The 19,367-nt window shown below is 38.4% G+C and overlaps 1 pseudogene; it reads right to left on the reverse strand.

Annotated features, from left to right (window-relative positions):
• Positions 1-5,961: 5,961 nt before the first annotated feature.
• Positions 5,962-19,367, reverse strand: part of LOC118857826 — a 52,143-nt pseudogene continuing 38,737 nt past the window's right edge.

A 19,367-nucleotide genomic window follows, 5' to 3' on the forward strand; every position in this document is an offset into this window, starting at 1 on the left:
AATACAAAGACATTCTATTCCACAGGTACTGAGATCACATAAAAAAGATACTTGCTTATTTATATAACAAAAATGATTGCTAAATTGAAATGAATTGATAAGCTTTTTAAGTGTACTTTTAGAAATACCAGAAAAGAAAAAAAAGATAAAAATAAAGCCTTTTAAATACAATGGATGCACTTAGACTTGTTCCTGGAAATTTGGTGTGGTACAATGGAAAAGGCACTCAGTTCAGAATAGAGAAAGATAATCATACTTTTAGAGTTGAAATAGACCTTGGAGGCCTTCAAACCCAGCCTCCACATTTTACGGATCAGGAAACTGAGGCCCAGAAAGATAGAGCAACCTTTCCTAGATTCACAATGGCAATAGGAATATGAAGTAACTTTTAAACAATTCTTTCTCACTCCAAGTCTAGTACTCTACCCAGTACACCTTAATGCCTCATGTCACCCAGTTTCTAACCTTGGACAAGTCATTAAACTTACTGAGCATTCATTTTGTTAAATATTAAACACTAGATTAATCAATGCCCCTGACAATAAAAGGGCTAATAAAATCAGATGAGAGCATTTATGAAGTAGTATGGTTTGTAACATATTATTATTATATTTTAAAATTGTGATCATTGTTTGACTCTCCATCTTTATTTCTATCTCTCCCTGCCTACTCTTGACTGACAAGCAGGTCAAATTCTGGTATTGAAATGTCACATTAACAGAACACTGTGAGTTATGAGGAATTGTTCAATCTCAATCATCCCTATTGAATTCACCAGGTTTAGACTTTATTTCTCAGAATTGTCACCCTCTGTACAGGTTTGTTCCTTCTTCCCCTCTCTTCTCTCACTTCTGGACCCCTCCCCACCCCATACATAGAAGTTGCTCTCTCCAAATCTCCATTTATTTTTTTCACCTATTTCTCTCAAAAGTACTAATATTCTTCTGTCTTCAGCTTTATAATCTCAGTCTTATGCAATCATTCACTTTCCTGTATCTCATATGTCCAATTAGCACCTGAGTCTTGCCACTTCTACCTCTGTAGCATCTCACACATCCATTTACTTCTGTCCACTCACTCCACCATCACCTTAGTTCAGGCCCCTCACCCCTTCACACATGCATTTGTGAAAAAACCTTTCTAATTGGTCTTCCCAGTTTGAGTTTTCCCCCTTCTCTTATCCACCCTCCACATAGCTACCAACCGATATTTCTAAAGCACAGATCTGATTACCAAATACAGCCTCAGACACTTACTAACAATGTGATGCGGAGCGAGTGACTTAACCTGTTTGTTTTGTCATCTGTAAAATAAAGATAATAACAGTACCTACACCCCTGGGTGCTGGTGAGGATCAAATAAGATAAGTGTAAAGCACTTAGAACAGTGCCTGGCACATAAAAAACACTATATAAATGTTAGCAATAACAACAACAACCCCAACGAAAAGAACCAGTTCTTTGTTAAAGAATCCCCAATGATTTACAATGTATTATGATCTAAAATGCACTTATCTCTTTGGCATTTAAAATGCTCCATGAACTGTCTTTGTCCTTATTTTCCTAGGTTTATGGTAGAGTGTAAGGTATATTCAGGGAGGACTAGTACTTCTGGTGTTAGGGCTGCCAAGCCCTTTTCAGGGCTACTTTCCACCTTTAGTGTCCACCTAACTCTTATCTGTGGCATGGAGAAGCTGTAGCATGTACAGTAGCCACACCCTGGTAAACCATTTCTGCAAACAGGCTAAACCAGTGTAACCAGAATGGCCTTTGCTTTCTTTGAGTGACTCAGTTTATCTCAGTGAGCTTTACTAAGTGCTAAGCCCCAGACCCAAACCCCATTAGGTGTTAATGTAATCCATATGGATGTGAACCTCCCAGGGTCCTAAGGGGAGGGGCCAACTCAAGAACCAATCACCAGAGCCTGAGCTCTGGTGATTCAGATGATATTTAATGTCTGAAGCCCTATAAGAAGGGAGGACAGAGCCATTGGTGCGGGGCTCTGGAGATGGTGTTGATGAGGAGGCTCCGGGCAGCTATAGCTAAGGAGCCCTCCAGCTTGTAAACCCAGATGTTGAAACTTTGTTGAACTCTGGTAACTATCTGTTGTGACTTGAATCAGACAAAGTCTGTTGATGTTTGTAATTTGTTTGCATTTTGTTTTGAAGTTTAGGATGCTGTTTTTTTCCCCTGAACTGAATAATATTTGAATGCTGAATTAAAAGTAAGCTTGTCAACCCCTTCACCTTGCTTCACTTGCTTAAGCAGATCGAAAGAACCTGTGCTGTTGGCAGCTTTCTGGGTGCTGGCTGTGGGTGAATCTTATACCCCCACAGAAGCTGCTACCCAGATTGTTGAAACATATGGAGTCGGCAGGATCTGGCTTTAACAAGGAAGCATGGCATGTTGGGGTACTGGGCTGGTTGAATGTTTCCCAGTTTTTGAATTGCTCTTTGTACTTGGAGTGGCTATGGTTCTGTGCAGCCTCAGGAGCAACAAAATCCTGAAGGAAAACAGACCTGTGGAAGTGCTGGGTGTGGTTTCCCAGGGGCCCAGAGCAGGAGATAATCCCTTCTTCCCAGGGCTTAAGCTCATAAACCTGGCCCCGGAGGACTGTGCTGAAAGGGTGAAAGTCTTGAGATTATATTGTATATGGAGTTTTGAAACAGGAGTGGAGAATGGCCTTGGAGAGTTGGAGAATGGCCTTCCTACAGATTTGGCAGGAGGGGCTGGTGAGGAGAAAGAAGAAGCAGACAGCAGCTGCCAAAATATTGATCCAAGAGACTGCCTGCATAATAACTTTGGAAAGGTGAGAGCAGTGAGCTGCTTTCCAGCTGACTTTGGTGAGGTGAGCACAAAGATGGGGAACCACCTACATCAGGATTCCAGAAGAAGCCAGGTGAGGCCAGCTGGAGTTGGAACCCAGGAGTCTGAAATCCAGCCCTGGGGCGAGATGAAAACTTTGCAGCAAGGCACTGAGTCTGCCTTTTTGGTCCCTTCAGCTTGGGCTGCTTGGGATTCAGGAGGGCGGCATGGATTTGTTTTTGTTGGGGTGGGGGAAGTGCCTTGGACCCCCAGGGACCCCACCCTGTTGGCTTTATTGCCCAGCGGACCCTCGGGACTTGGAACCGGGGCCTGGAAATTAATGGGGAGAACAGACCCTAAAAGAACTTTGTTTGGACTCTTTCTTTGAAATTGTGACTTTGGGTGCCACATGGAAGCCTGCCATGGCAGTGTGCTGCTGAAGAAGCACTTTATTTGACACTTTATGAGCTTAAGAGATTAACTTGCTTTGATCTAGGGGTGGACATTTGAATTATTAATAATTATTTTGGGGATGATTGATTGAAAAGATTATCTTGCTGGGACCTAGGGGTGGATCACATTTGAATCATAAACCAATATTTGGGAATGTCGCTGAATGATATGTTTTGCTTTATTATGAATGATATGTTTTAGTTTCCTTTGTAATTGGATCACAATGTATGTTCTAGGATACGTGGCTGATTAGATTATGTATCCTAGAACAAGGGTGGAGTGTAACCAGAATGACCTTTGTTTTCTTTGAGTGACTCAATTTATCTCAGTGAGCTTTACTAGGTGCTAAGCCCCAGACCCAAACCCCATTAGGTGTTAATGTAATCCATGTGGATGTGAACCTCCCAGGGTCCTAAGGGGAGGGGCCAACTCAAGAACCAATCACCAGAGCCTGAGCTCTGGTGATTCAGATGATATTTAATGTCTGAAGCCCTATAAGAAGGGAGGACAGTGCCATTGGTGCGGGGCTCTGGAGATGGTGTTGATGATGAGGCTCCGGGCAGCTGTAGCTAAGGAGCCCTCCAGCTTGTAAACCCAGATGTTGAAACTTTGTTGAACTCTGGTAACTATCTGTTGTGACTTGAATCAGACAAAGTCTGTTGATGTTTGTAATTTGTTTGCATTTTGTTTTGAAATTTAGGGTGCTGTTTTTTTCCCCCTGAACTGAATAATATTTGAATGCTGAATTAAAAGTAAGCTTGTCAACCCCTTCACCTTGCTTCACTTGCTTAAGCAGATCGAAAGAACCTGTGCTGTTGGCAGCTTTCTGGGTGCTGGCTGTGGGTGAATCTTATACCCCCACAGAAGCTGCTACCCGGATTGTTGAAACAACCAGGTTGAGGGCAACTGAGGAGTCACAAATCCATTGGTAAATTGGGAGGTGACTACCTCAGGCATGTGAAGACTTCCTCAGTTCAACAGGCAGATGGGAACATATTTTTCCGACAACCATGAAGGCAGCTGAAGCAGGTTTTGTGGAGTGCTTAGAGCTTGGTTAGACATCTAAGACAACAAGAAGATTGACTGCATCTTGAGCCATCACCAGGTTTTTTGACTCCATCCTGACGCTGGACTGTGATGACTGTGGAGGAGACAGTGAGGTCAATGACTTCATGCAACTCTGCCTCATTAAATCCAATTTATGCACAAATCAAAAGACACCACCCATATCATGTTACCATCCTCTATTGCAGAGAGTGCAATTCTGATAGGCTGGCCACAAAATGGACCCTTGCCAAAAAGACTGTTTTATGGAGAACTCACATAGGGCAAGTTCTCACATGGTGGTCAGAAAAAGCAATACAAGGACACTCTCAAGGTCTCTCTTAAGAACTCTGGAATTGATTGTGTAACATGGGAGACACTGGCACAGAACTGCTCATCATGGCATTACCACATCAGAGAAAGTGCTGTGCTCTATGAACAAAGCTGAATTGAAGAAGCTCAAAAAAAACCATGAGATGCACAAATTTTGAGAATCCACCCCAGATGTTCACATGGATTATTTGTGCCCATCCTGTGGTAGAACATGCCAAGCTTGTATTGTTCTGATCAGCCACAGTCAGACACTCTGTAACTTGACTATAGCATAGTGATGTCATTTTGTTTCTCTTTGAGAATGAAGGACAATAACCTAGGTTTATGGCACGTTGCTCCTCTTCCTGTGAACACGGAAGCCCTGTGTTCCAGACAAACTAGACTATTATCACTTCCCATCTCTCTCTGCCTTTGTACAGGCTGTTCCAGAAGTCTAGAATGCACTCACTCCTTGCTTACACCTGCTAGAATGCTTAGCTTCCACCAGGGCTCAAGATCAAATAACACCTATACAGGACTTGCCGTATTGTCCTAGTTGCTAGTATGTTCCTTGTCAAATTACTATGTATATATAGATGTACATCTTTAGCTACTCATGTTTATACAAAGTAATTTCATATATATATATATAGAGAGAGAGAGAGAGAGAGACAGAGACAGAGAGAGAGAGAGAGAGAGAGAGAGAGACAGAGAGAGAGAGAGAGAGAGACAGAGAGAGAGAGAAAGAGAGAGAATTTACATACATGTATGTCCTTGTTTCCCACCCAAATATACAAGCTCCTTGAGGACAAAACCATATTGTCTTTGCATCTCTAAACCTCCATGATCCCTGGCACAAAGTAGTCTCATAATAAAATGCTTCTCAAATTTAAATGAATTGCTAAAATGCCTTTTTTCCCCAAGATTCAGCTTAGGTATCACTCCTCCATGAAGGCCTTCCTGAATGAATGAAAAAGCAATTATTAAGCTATTACTATTTGACCAGTACTCTTCTAAGCCCTGTGAATATGAGTACAAAAGTGAGACAAAAGCTACAAGTGATACCTTCTCAGTCTTTATCACTTATTGACATCATATGTTTAAAATATTTTTTGTCTTAAAACAAATCCATTGCCTGAATCCCCACCCAGAAAGCCATTCCCCATAACAAAAAGATTTTTTTTAAAAAAAAGAGAAGCAGGTAACTTCACATAAATAATTAACAAATCAGTTGTATCACACATTTGAAGTTCTACATGAGTAATCTTCCACTTCTCTATCGGAGGGAAAGAGATGTATTTTAGGGTTTTTTTGCTATTTACAGAAGGCTTTATTTGTGAGCTCACAGCTAGTGGGGAATGCTGGAATACTCCAGGGCAGTGCTCAACATGGAGGGCTTAGTTCTTCTCTCCCAAGCCTCACCCCACTCACTGGACAGTTTTGTCAGGGGACCCTAAGGGACCTTTGCTTCACAGCCTCTGTCTGGGCAGATGACCTTAGACTTTCCTGTTTAATCTGTTTATATTGAGATGAAGGGTCAGTAGCTAAGCCAGTCCTCCTCAAGGCATCTTTCTGGCTCTGTCACTCTGTTTCCAATTCTTCAAAATGCCTGTCTAAGGGTTCGATGTTGTTTTCCAGAGTCAGTGTGGGGTGCTGGCAGTGATGTCCTGCAGGAATGAGGTCAGGTTTGACTTCTCTCTGTGAGAAGCTGAAGCCACACTGTTGAAGATCTTTCCTCTGAGCCTGCGTGGCTTTTGTGGCCTGTTGTAAGGGAGATACTAAGCCCCATCAAGTATAGAAGTGGGTTGGTCTAGCTGTCAGATGTGCTTCATATAGTTATCAAGGATCTGTTATGAGAAAAGATCACTTTAGTGACAGGGTTGCTCATTTTATTTATATAGTATTCAATGCCATTTTGGTTTTCTTTCCATTCATAGTAGTATGGGAATTACTTGGGTTATACAATAATTTTAATATGGTTTCTTTTTGTGACAAAATGGTCACATGTATGTGTGTCCTTTTTTCTATTCCCTCCATTTTACTACTGACAATTAAGTTTCATCACACATGCTTATCTATCTTCTTCCTCACCATTTCCCTTTTCTACTTCCCCCAGTTTTGCAGTTTAGTCTCACGCAAAAAACAAAACTAAACTAAACAAGACATTGTTTCATCTGCAGGCACGGTATTGTTAGATTAATCTACATTGTTTCGGTTAATGATACTAAACAGACTCAGAATAACTGAACTTGACAAGATCATACTGGACTGAACTCGTTTTCCCATCTCCAGTTATTTCTATCAATTGAGTGCTAGATTTTATGTCACATACATTTGTTTGCTCAATTCTTTATGTTTAATTATGCTTCATCAGCTCCCAGTCACAGGTCCCCAGGTCCCCAGAGAGCTAAATTGTTTTTCATCCTTGCCCGCTATGTTCTTAACATTGCTCTGAGGATATAGTCAATCCTTAATAAACATTTTATTAATTTGAGTTGAATTTTTGAGGTAACTCCCTCATCCATTTCATTTCTCTGTTTTATAAGGGAGGCATAAAACATCACTGTGATTCTAAATCAGTTGCTAAGTGAGACTCAAAATGACTCATTTACTCAACTTTTTTCAAAGGAGATAGACTGTTTTACAGTAAAAACTAACATATGCTAAGCAAAGATAACCTATAACTTTTTTAATGCAGTGCAGTGTCCTTTATAAAGGACGCTATTTACCAAGTCCATTTTTTTAAATCTCTGTGATGAGTTTCCATAAAACTATACTATCCTACTCTTCCCACTGGTTCTATGTTCTTTCTTCTATTTCATTTTTGTTAGCTCTTCATCATTCTCCACTCTAACTTAGCTATTCTTCAAAGGCCAATATTCAAACTTCCATTCTCTTCCAATACTCTTATCTATTCTCATGTTTCAGTTAGCATCTATAAGTGATTAAATTGTATACCCAAATCCATGAACTTTACCCCTCCTGAATTCCAACCTCAAATATCCCTGTGGTTGACAGGATATTTCTTCTTTGATGCCCCACAAGTTCAAACTAAATATAACCAAACCACTGAATCATTCATGGGAGAAGAATAAACTCACCCAGAAAAATATAATACACACGAGAGTGTGATAAATTCATGAGGGTGTATATGAGATCAGATGAAAAAGAAATATTTGCGTCTGGGGAATCAGAGAAGGAAAGGTGGATATGGAGAAAACCCAAATTGGGTCATGAAGAGTCAGACATGAGTGAAACAGCTGAACAGTGGCAGTGTCAATTGCTACAGAGAAATCAGAGGGCGAGACCTAAGAAAAGGTCACTGTTTTGACTGATATCTTTGAAGAACTCATTATTATTCCCACTAGAGCTAATTTCCCTTTGCAACTTTCATATAAGTAAGTTAATTGACTGAGAGCTTGCAGGGAAGTTATTCATCTACTCTAACCCTCTTGCTTCCAAGGCCAAGACATTTGATGACCCATCCGCTCCATTGTAATGTAAGGATCCTGTCATTATTTGTGAAAGAAAATGCCTATAATTCTATTATATCTCTAAACCATTTGGCAGAGTCAATAGGAGGTTAGCCTCAGAGTTAAGATAACCTGGGTTTAGGTCCTCCCTCTAGCATATAATATGTGATCATGGATAAGTTACTTAACTTCTCATTGACCCAGGCAACCCTCTAAGACTAAGACCTTGGCATTGTTTGAGGTATTTTTTTTCACAGATACTTCCATAAGGAAATCACAGGACCAAACCAAAAGAAAAGCTTTTTATTTGTAAGTCTGTATTTCTAAGATGTGAGTAGAGCAAACAGATCTGAAAAATCTGTCAGTGGTCACTGAATAAGTTGTTTTTTTAAGCCAGTGAGCTCAGATCCTGGGAAAGTCCAGTAGAGTCAGGGAATCTGATAGGGAAAATAAAGTGAGTCTACTAGGACTGTTTCTGTGCTCTGAATATCAAGGGTAAGACATGATCAAGAAAGGTCTTAATGGTAACCTGGGACACATCACTTCATTATACAAGGGCCCTAGAAAACACCCTAGGGAAAGGGAGAAAACAACTCAAACAAAAAGAACTAACAAACAAACAAAAACAACCCTAAAGTTGATGTTATATTTCCACAGTCACCTAATGAATTTGTTTCAGGCAAAATACCCTCTCAGCCCTTTGAGGGCAGAGACTGTTTGACATTTGTATCTTCAATATGTAACACAATTCCTAGCATATGGTAGTTGATTAATAAAAAAAGAGAATGTTATGTGGAACTATGAACTTATATTCCATAAAATTTTTTAAATGCACATCTTAAATTTCCCATGGTGTTGTCTGTGTCCTTTCAGAACTTCTACTCTTTTTAGCCCTACTTCTTACTGGTAAGTCATCATTACTAAAATGCAAGTTACTTATGTCAACCATGAATCATTGCATTGCTTTTGGGTCCCCCCCACCCCCGCAATTGTGATGCTTCAGAGACCACGATGTTCCATGATTTGCCACCAGATAGTATCAGTGGGAGGAGGCTATAATTTAACACCTGAACTTTGTTGGTATAGAGCACTTTTTGAAGATTGAGAGTGCTAGGCAGTTTTCCAAATGAAATCTGACCTGTTCAATTCAATGTGTGTATTTATAATTAAGGTGGGACTTTTTTACTCTTTTCTCTTTTGGAGCACTTAAGTAATGAAGTGCCTTGATTAATCTGGCCTTTGTTTATTTGATTCAGTCAGGAGTCTTTGATGACCTGCTTACATCAAGGGAAAGCCTAGTTCACATAGGTTTGAGTTGCATGGTTGTGATGCCCTTTGACCATGAACAAGGTATATAAACTCAGAGGTTAGCATTTTGCATGGGGCTCTCACTCACTGGAAGAGTGGCTTGTGATTTGATCAGGCAAGAAGGTGGGTAGCCATTTTTAAGAGTTCCCCAGCTTTGAAAAACCCAGATGTTGGTGCTTCTCTGGTAACTATGTATTGTGATTCCATCTATTTATATGGTCTCTGTTTGTAATTTCTACTTGTATTTGCTCTGAAGTTCAGGGTGCTGGCTTTTCTCCCTGAACAAAGTGAATGGTATATGTATGTTTGATTAAAGTGAGATTAAAGTATTAATCCCTTAAAGTTGCTTTCCTTAGAAGAGCAGATCAAAGAGCCTGTGCTAGCAGCCTCCTGTGTGCTGGTGTTGTTGGGATCTAGGGTGAGATCCTCCTGGCTTAGTTTTCCCATTGTGTTCCCTTGTACATCTGTGGAAAGGCTGGGAGGACAATCTTAATCTCTATCTAGGGTGGGAACCTCCTGGCATAGAATCCTCGTTGTGTTCCTTTTGAAAAGAAGCATTTCTCATCTGAGCTTGCCTATGAGATTGAATCTTTGCATAGTTGAAGTCTCAATCAAAATGGAGATGATTTTATTTTAAGGATAATAGTCCATTCTTGCCTACTCTTTTTGGTATTTGTTTTGGTTAAACTTGCTCCTAGTTCTGTCTCCTTTAATCTTAAGTACCTTAAGTATCCTACACTTTCAGATAACTGACTGCTTAAGGATTTGGCATCAATTGAGTTCCTGGGGGCCACCTTGCTAAAGAACTGACCTCTCGAATAGGACTCTTGACTTCTTGGGGCAGGGATAGCTCTATGGCCAGTTTCAGCAAGAAGAAGCTATGGAGGATGAGACATTTGCCCCTTCCCCCAAGATTTTGAGCATCATTCCTTCTAGGGATGGACTGATATTATTCTGTGTACTTATTTTGTATTATCCTTGTTGTATTGTTTTGTTATTTGGCACCAATTTCCCATTGACCTATGTAATGGATACAAAGATCTGTGGGCTGATGAGGGGGGATTTGGCCACTCTGGTGATGAGATGTTATGTTAAGTATTTTGCAATGTGATATGTTCATTTTGAGGAGATTCTGTTGTACTTGAAAAAATGTTTGTATCTATTCAGGAGCAATCTTTCCTGCTCATTGAATAGGCTTCAGGTGGGGCCAATAAAGGGAGGCTTGATTAGAGACTGGTCCACACTCTTTCATAAACTAGATGTGAGGCCCCAGGCTAGTTATCAAACTAGTTTGCTAGTTTGCTAGAGGCATAAAGCCCTCAGGGCCTTAAGGGGAGTTGCTGAGACCAGAGCCAATGGTATGTGTAATAAGATCGAGTCAATCAGATGATGACTAGGACTGTATAAAAAGAGAGCCCAGAACTGAGAGCAGCAGAGCGGAAAGGAGAGAGCAGAGAAGAGCAGAATTCAGAAGGAGACATTAAGAAAACATTGAGGCAGTAGATACAAATGGAGAGCTAGCATCAAGACTGCAAAGAGTGTTGAACAAGAGAGAGTCATGGAGATTAAGGAACTCAGAGTCAGCAGAGCTGCAGGAGAGAGTGCTAAGCAGAAAGTTAGGATTTGTGAGTGATCTTTTACAGGAAGGCCCTAGCAGTGGGGGTTGGGGAGAGCTGGGGGAAGGCTGCAGTATGGCTTGATTTCTTGCTATAATACTTCGTTATAATTTCCTTGTTAGTACAGTGAGATGGGCTTACCCTCTTTGGAATATTATTGCTACTATTTGAAATGGGGGTCATTGGTCCTTGGATCTGATCCTTTGGAGTCTAAATGCATGTTATAATTCCTCTGCCTCTACCTAGAGAATTCCTTATACTTCGAGATTCCAAACCACTCAGGCATGTCCATGGTCTACTTCGAGGTCATGAATTTTGCCTTACTGCTATATTGTGGGGTCCATTTCATTGTCCTTTATCAGTGAGTGGCCAAGATGTATGTACTGATGGAATAAAAATCTAATATCCAAAAGTTTATTATAAGGACAGCAATATGCATTCTTTATTTACATAGGCTCTTTTCTCTATTCTGGCCAACATTAAACATATATATTTGAATAATAATTATTTTTGATGGAAGTGAAGAATTTTGCATGATGTGGTTTTTCAATAAGATGCATATTTGATAATTTGTCAAGGAAAATTCACTTTGTCATATAAATTAGCCTGTTTCATTCAATTCCTTCATAATAAGAACACCTGATTTCAGTAGTCCTTTACCACCTCCATCCTCACTTTGTATCCTTTTCTTTATCCCCCTTTCTCCACAACAGTCTTCTTATGTAGGTAGTGAAGGTATTCTTTGAAACAATTGTATAGATGATGTTGCTAAGGCTCACTCTGGAAATGGGGATCCCACACCCTATCAACGTTTCATAGCTAGCAATTGTTACAACTGAAGTTTGAATCTAGGTCTTCTGACATTAAGTCAAGCTCTTTTTCTGCTATAGAACAATGTCTCAGATCCCACCCCGAGTTATGAGTAGAAAAGTTAAGAGAAGTTGGAAAGAAAAGGAGATACAGCATAAATCATAAGAAATCAATGTAAATCACATATTATAAAATTCACTTGGCAACCTATGGCTAAAGATAGCTAAAGAAAAATAATATTAATTGTGATGTCAAGGTAGCACTCCATTTTATAATAATTATAATAACAAATCTAATAATAATAATAGAAACTTATAGCACAGCAAGGTTTACAAATCACTTTACATTTATTGTTTTATCCTTGTTAATGATCCCATGAAGTAAATGTTACAGTTATCATCATCTCCATTTGACAAATAAGGAAAATTCAGGCTTAGAAAGACTAAATTATTTTTTTCTGAAGTGGCACAGAAAGTCTGAAGCAGGATTCAAGGTCAGGTCTTCCTGACTCCAGAAACAACACTACTACACAATTTTGCCTCCATATACTGTAAGGAAGTATCTATTAGTCTGTTTGAATGTGGGATACTGCTTCGAAATTGCAGCCTATTCAAAATAACATTTTGAAAAAAATATAGTGTTTCAACCACTCTATTCTCCCTCAGTAAGGGAATATTTCTAGAGGATATGATTCATTTTTGCTCATGTAGTCAATGAAGACACTGAAACAGGATAATAGAAACAGGTTGTGCCCTTCAGGGAAAATGGGCATAACTTTTCAGCACTTCCTAGGAAGAAAAAAAAAGTCATGGTTGATGGTTAGGATTTAGATTTGGTATCAGTAATTAACCATGACATATATTAATGCAGAGAGAGACTCAAAATATACATGGGGATAGAGAAGGAAAATTTAATCAATGTAAATAAAATTTTGTTTTCTGGGTTAGTTCCTGTAATGAAAAAGATTCTGTGACCTCCTGTATCCTCCTCCTTCTCACTATTCTGTCTTCCATTTATAAAAATCTAATTACTCAAAGGGGGAGCCTTTGTTTCCTTGATCATATACTGGGCTTGTAGACCAGAAACTTGGGCTCATCCTATTTTTGACAGATTATTTGTGTCATACTACACAATTCATTTATCTGTGCAAATCCCTAGGATTTACCCATTATGTTATCAGGATTTGTGTTGATGGAGGGACAAAAATGCAGATTTATTGTGTATTCATGGTGCTCAAATATATCAAGTCAAGAAGTCAAAAAGCATATGTAAAGGACTTAACTCTGTAGAGGCACTGAACTAAGTTCTGGAGACAGAAATACAAGGAAAGACAGTTCCTACCCTCAAAGATCTTACATTTTAATGGGGAAAAGACAAAAAATAAAAAGATAAAAGCATGAGAAGATAAGGTATCCACAGGGGTCAGGGTGGAGAAAGAAGTTCCAGTAGTCAGCAGCTGAGCCCAGAGAGGAATGATAGAGTGAAGGGTGTTGGCCTGGAAACTTTCCTCAAAATGGAGGTTCTGGGAGGAACCTCACTCAGAGGAAGGGCCCATGAGGGAACAGTGATCCTCCAAGATGAGAAGGCTCCTTTGAGGAAGTAATCTGGTATGAGAAGACTGCTAGATCGCGTTGGAGAATTAAGTCCAGAGAGTTAGGATTGGAGACCAGAGAGGAATTAAGAAGTAAACATAAATCACTTACAATACAAAAAAAAAATAAGTTTGAGCATTAAGGCAAGCATACTCATGGAACAAGGTTTACTTTCTTCCAGTCTTTTTTCACATATGTCAAGACATTCTGTTTGTGCCATGATTTGTTTTAGCAACCTGGTGAAGCCTGTGAACCCCTTTTCAGAATATTTTAAAATGTATAAAATGAAATACCATATTTCCCCATGTATGAGTCATCTCTTTTGAAAAATTTGGTATCTAAAAACTGGGTATGTTGTTATACAGTGGTTGTAGATTTTTTTACTTGTGTGTGTTTTTGCAGTCGTTGTTGTAGATTTTTTACTTGCATTTCCCACTTTTTTGCGATTGTTGTCTTTGCGCTCATTGTTTCCCATTTGTTACTAGTATATTAGATTATGTTTTGCCACGTTCTGCCTAGAAATGGCTCAGAAAAGATTTTCGTACAGTGCTGAATTCAAGTTAAAAGTGATCTAGTTTGCAAAAGTGAATGGAAATCATGCTGCTGAATGTGTTTGGTCCTCCTCCAACTGAGAAAACAATCCAAGACTGGCTATGGGAAGAAGAAACCCTACTGAAAATGCCATGGCAGAAGAAGGCCATGAGAGGCAAGAGAGAAGAAACCAATTATAAAATGAGTTTGTACCTGAATGAAAAGATCCTGAGATAATATCACGATTGAGATTGTTGTCAAGTCATTTGAGAAGTGTGGCATTTCAGATGCCATAGATGGAACTGAGGATGAGGCAATATATGAAGACAGTGATGTGTCATCAAACACAGATGTGGACAAGCTAATGGATGGAAGTTTGGCCAGTGATGAAGAGATGTATGAATTTTGTGATGAATAAAACATGAGTTCAATAACTTTTTGTAATACATATTTTTTAAACTTTGGGCCCCCAAATTAAGGTGCATCTTATATATGGGGAAATATGGTACATAGTATTAAAAAGCAAAAACAAAGTTGTCTTTTTATTGCCATGCTAATTTGTAGATCTTCTGAACTCTATTAACCCCTGCCATGAATCAGGTGGGTTATTAATTCTCTATGAAGATTTGTAAAAGATAACAATCATAATTTCAGTGTACTCAGTACACTTATAGACAGACAAAGTCTGAAATCAAAATCAAACAGAACTACTCACCTCATTGTCAGTGACTTTGTGTTTTTGATGTTTAAAAATATCGTAGAAATGTCCTAGAGCTCAAAAGAATCTGAATCCTTATTTGATTATGCTCTATCAGCTACTCTAGCCACTGAGATATCTCTGGGAACAAGAGTACATATATGATGACTAGGGAAACTACCATACATGTGGCATAGCAGGATGCCAGTTGCCCTTTAGCCACTACCACCCCTGTCTGGAAACAATCAGGCTATGTGTGTTTAATCTAGAATCAGATAATTCTTAGCCTATGAATATCTTCTTTTTTAATTAAGATTTTTTATTTTTAGTTTACAACACTGAGTTCCACATGATTCTGAGTTCCAGATTTTCCTCCCGCCTCCCCCAATTCCTCCCCAAGATGGCATGGAATTTGATATATCTTCTACACATAACTTCGCATTGAACTTATTTACACAATAGTCAAGTTGTAAAGCAGAATTATGACCAATGGAATGAATCATGAGAAAGAAGAGACAAAACCACAAAACAAAAACAAAAGAGAAAAAGAAAAAAAAAACAAAGGGAAAAAAAGGAGAGCAAACAGTGTGCCTCAATCTGCATTCAGACTCCATAGTTCTTTCTCTGGATGTAGATAGCTCTCTCCATCATGAGTCCTTTGGAGTTGTCTTTGAACCTTGTATTGCTGAGAAGAGTGAAGTCTATCAGGGTTAGTCATCACAGAATCAATACATCTGTGGTTGTGTATACTGTTCTTCTAGTTCTGCTCCACTCACTCAGCGTTGGATTGTGTAAGATTTTCCAAGTCATTATGAAGTCCATATCTTCCTCTTTTCTTATAGCACAATACTATTCCATTACATTTATATACCACAACTTGTTCAGCCATTCCCCAATTGATGTGCATCCCCTTGATTTCCAATTCTTTGCTACCACAAAAAGAGCCACTATGAATATTTTTCTACATATGGGTCCTTTTCCCACTTGCACGATCTCTTTGGGATAAAACCCTAGAAGTGGTGTTGCTGGGTTAATGGGTGTAAACATTTTTATAGCCCTTTGGTCATAGTTCCAAATTACTCTCCAGAATGGCTGGATCAGTTCACAACTCCACCAGCAATGTAACAGTGTTCCAATTTTCCCACATCCTCTCCAGCATTTATCATTTTTCTGTTTTGTCATTTTAGCCAATACGACAGGATTTTGTACCTAAGAGTTGTTTTGACTTGCATTTCTCTAATCAGTAGAGATTTAGAGCATTTTTTTCATATGCCTATAGATATCTTTAATTTCTTCCTCTGAAAACTGCCTGTTCATAACCTTTGACCAATTTCTAAATTGGGGAATGACTTGTATTCCTATACATTTGGCTCAGTTCCCTGCATATTTTAGAGATGAGGCCTTTATCAGAGACAAAATTCATGTGAGAGAACAAAAGGTCTAGAATATCTAGGGAATTAATGAAAAGAAATGCTAAGGAAGGTGGCCTAGCCATACCAGATATTAAACTGTACTATAAAGCTGCAGCTTCAAAACTACCTGGTACTGGCTAAAAAACAGTCATGGATCAGTGGAACAGGTTAGGTACACAAGACGCAGTAGTCAATGACTATAGCAAGCTTCTCTTTGATAAACCCAAAGAATCCAGCTTCTGGGCTACGAATTCACTATTTCACAGAAACCGCTGTGAAAACTGGAAAATGGTATGGCAGAAATTTGGCATAGACCAATATCTTACACCACATAACAAAATAAAGTCAAAATGGGTTCATGATTTAGGAATAAAGGCTGATACTATGAGCAATTTGGGAGAGCAAGGAATAGTTTACCTATCAGATTTATGGGAAAGCAAAGAATTGATTACACAACAAGAGATAGAGAGCATTACAAAATGCAAAATTGATAATTTTGATTATTTTAAATTGAAATGTTTTTGTATAAAAAAGCCAATGCAACAAAGATTAGGAGCGAAGCAGAAAATTGGGAGAAAATCTTGGAATATCTACTTATACTGTGCCAGCTCCCCCCTCCCAATTTCCTGCATTGAGGAAGTAGATAGAATAGAGAATGTGATGTTCTGAGACTAAGAAACATATGGCAGAAGTTAGCCCCTAAGAATGGCTACTCCATTGTCTGGGAACCCTTCTGTGATCACAATATTTGTCTTGCTTAAATAGTGTCATAGGCTGAGAGACCTGGATCTGGAAGGGAGAATAGAGGTCATCTAGGCCATCATCCTTATCTGACAGATGAAGAAATAGAGGCACAGGAAGGGCAAGTGACTGCTTATACTTAGAAGCTACACAAGTGCAGGGGCTTCTATGACATTTGAAGGGTCCAAATGTGGAAATCCATGATACAGCATGTTAGATGATCAAAGATTATGAAACAGGTCCTCTGGATTCTTTATTGATTTCTAGAAGAAAAGCATTTTTCTAAGCCTTGAAATGGTATATGAAAATGGCATGCTGTTATTCTTATTTTTATTGCAATCAGATGGTAGTAATCAAAGGACAAGTCACTATCCTGCTATTCTTCATTTATATTTATCCTTGAAAATCCTTTATATACTCCTTGAAAAATCTTTGTAACAAATCTAATAACAGAAAGGATGCTCATGGTTTTGATGTCTTCTGTTAGACCTTTATATTTTAAAAGCTTTTCATTCCATAATGTTTGGAACTCTGAAAATTCTATATGCTGAAACATTGTTCTTGTTTTTTTAATAGATCAATACTATGTTCTCACAATAGTGGGCAGTTATTTTGTTTATGATAATGCTATTATTTCTGAGGACTTTACTCTTTAAATCCTAAAGGATATTTTTGGATCTGCATTTTTTTGTACAGAGATTTAATCTATTATTTTATGAAGGATAGAAAGCTTTTCTTCCATAACTGATCACCTGACCACATCTTCCTAGATATTCCCTCAGCACTAAAATTTGTGGCTTTCACTGATGTTAAGCAGTTTATATGATTTCCTTTCTTAATCTATATAAATTTGTAAGTTTGGGTTAATTAAGGATAACTTTTTATAATTCTGGGTATAACTAGCATGGTCTTGAACCTTTATCACAAATTCTTCTGTTTTTTCCAAACAAATTCACATGACTTAGCCAATTTTTCAATGACTCTTTGTTGACATATTGTTGTTTGAGTTCAAGGAGGTCTTTGAATTCCACTCTTCTGTCTTAGCTGATTTATAAGTTCAATCTGGATGTACAATACTGACCATTATTGTAAATAAATCTATTATGGCATATATATATATATATGTATATATATATATACATATATATATATATGTGTATATATATATATATATATATATATATATATATATATAATTGTTAGCTTTTACTATTCCTCTGGAGTGAGGTCTGTTTATTCCAGAAGTATTTCTGGAAGTTATAAACCTGTTCATCATGGGGCCTTAAAACACATATCAATACTGTTCCTTCCTGATGAAGAGTGATTCAACTTTTCTTAGCTTCCCTGGGGAAATGGACCCTATGTTTTATTAGCATTGTATAAGTTTTTGTTTAGATAGTTTCAATATGTTCCCACTTATTTTCCTATTCCAAAAGTGATAACACACTTAATTGTTCCTGGAGTTGTTATGTTGGCTACCTTTTTCTAAAAAAATTCCAAAATTATATTTTGAAGTATATAATTAAGGCATGAGTTTGTAAGTGATCAAAAGCTTTGCAAGAATTTGTAAGGATTATGCAGAGGATACAGTGCTTTTAGAAAACTTGTTCAACAATCACAAGCTCTTTTTTAAATTGTTCTTTATACCCCTGGCATTTTTGGTCACATTTGAAAACTACTTTTCAACCATGTTGTTTTCTCATTTATATTTATAGTTTTTTTCTAAAAAATATGCTGTAAAAGTTTTGTATAAAGTACAACATGTACACATGTACTTGGACTACATTTTGGAAGATTGTCTGTTTTCTCAGTGAATGCATTGTATTGAGGAAAAAGTCAATGAGGATCTAGTCCCATAAAAACATGCAAAGGGGCTACATAGATTTTTAGTAAGCTCCCAGACTCGTCATCTAGATATGCTATTGCAAACTTCGAGAAGTTTGTGATGACATGAATGGCACACCCATTCTCTGATATCTTTTGACTTTTTCCTTCTATTTATTAATTGGTGGACTAACTGGGACTAATTGGGACTTTGGATTGGCTGTTGAGGCAGAACATCAGTTCCAATGGAGGAGTTTGCTCTGTTTCCTTCTTGGTGGTGACAGCATGCAAGAATGACTCTCTGAACTGTGGACAGGCAATGGAGAGCATGCCATTCTCCTCACTAGACTGGTGAATAAGTGCATAGCCTCCTTGACAAGACTGTTTATGTGATGGGGCCAAATTTTATTTATTCTTGCTTTGCTACAGGGTCTTCTGTGATTCTGAAAGGATCTGTGATGGGAATATAGATGGTAGCTAAGCTTGAAATACCAGTGTGTTCCTGAGAAGTGACCTGCTTGACCCAGCCTAAACAAACGGGCCAAGATATAGTGTCTTTCTTCAAGGAAGTTACTCTTCCAGTGTCTGCACTGCATTTAGAAGTTAATTTGGTTAAGTGAATGCTTTGTAACTACTTTAAGTTTGATCCCATTCTCTCCAGAGAATGAAGTGACAGAGGGAATAGTATCCCTCCAATTTAGGGGGTTTCTGTTCTTGCATATCTTTTCAGTAAGTGCACATTTGTCAAAG

This window comes from Trichosurus vulpecula, chromosome 7 (genome assembly GCF_011100635.1).
Source record: "Trichosurus vulpecula isolate mTriVul1 chromosome 7, mTriVul1.pri, whole genome shotgun sequence".
NCBI classification, from domain to species: Eukaryota; Metazoa; Chordata; class Mammalia; order Diprotodontia; family Phalangeridae; genus Trichosurus; species Trichosurus vulpecula.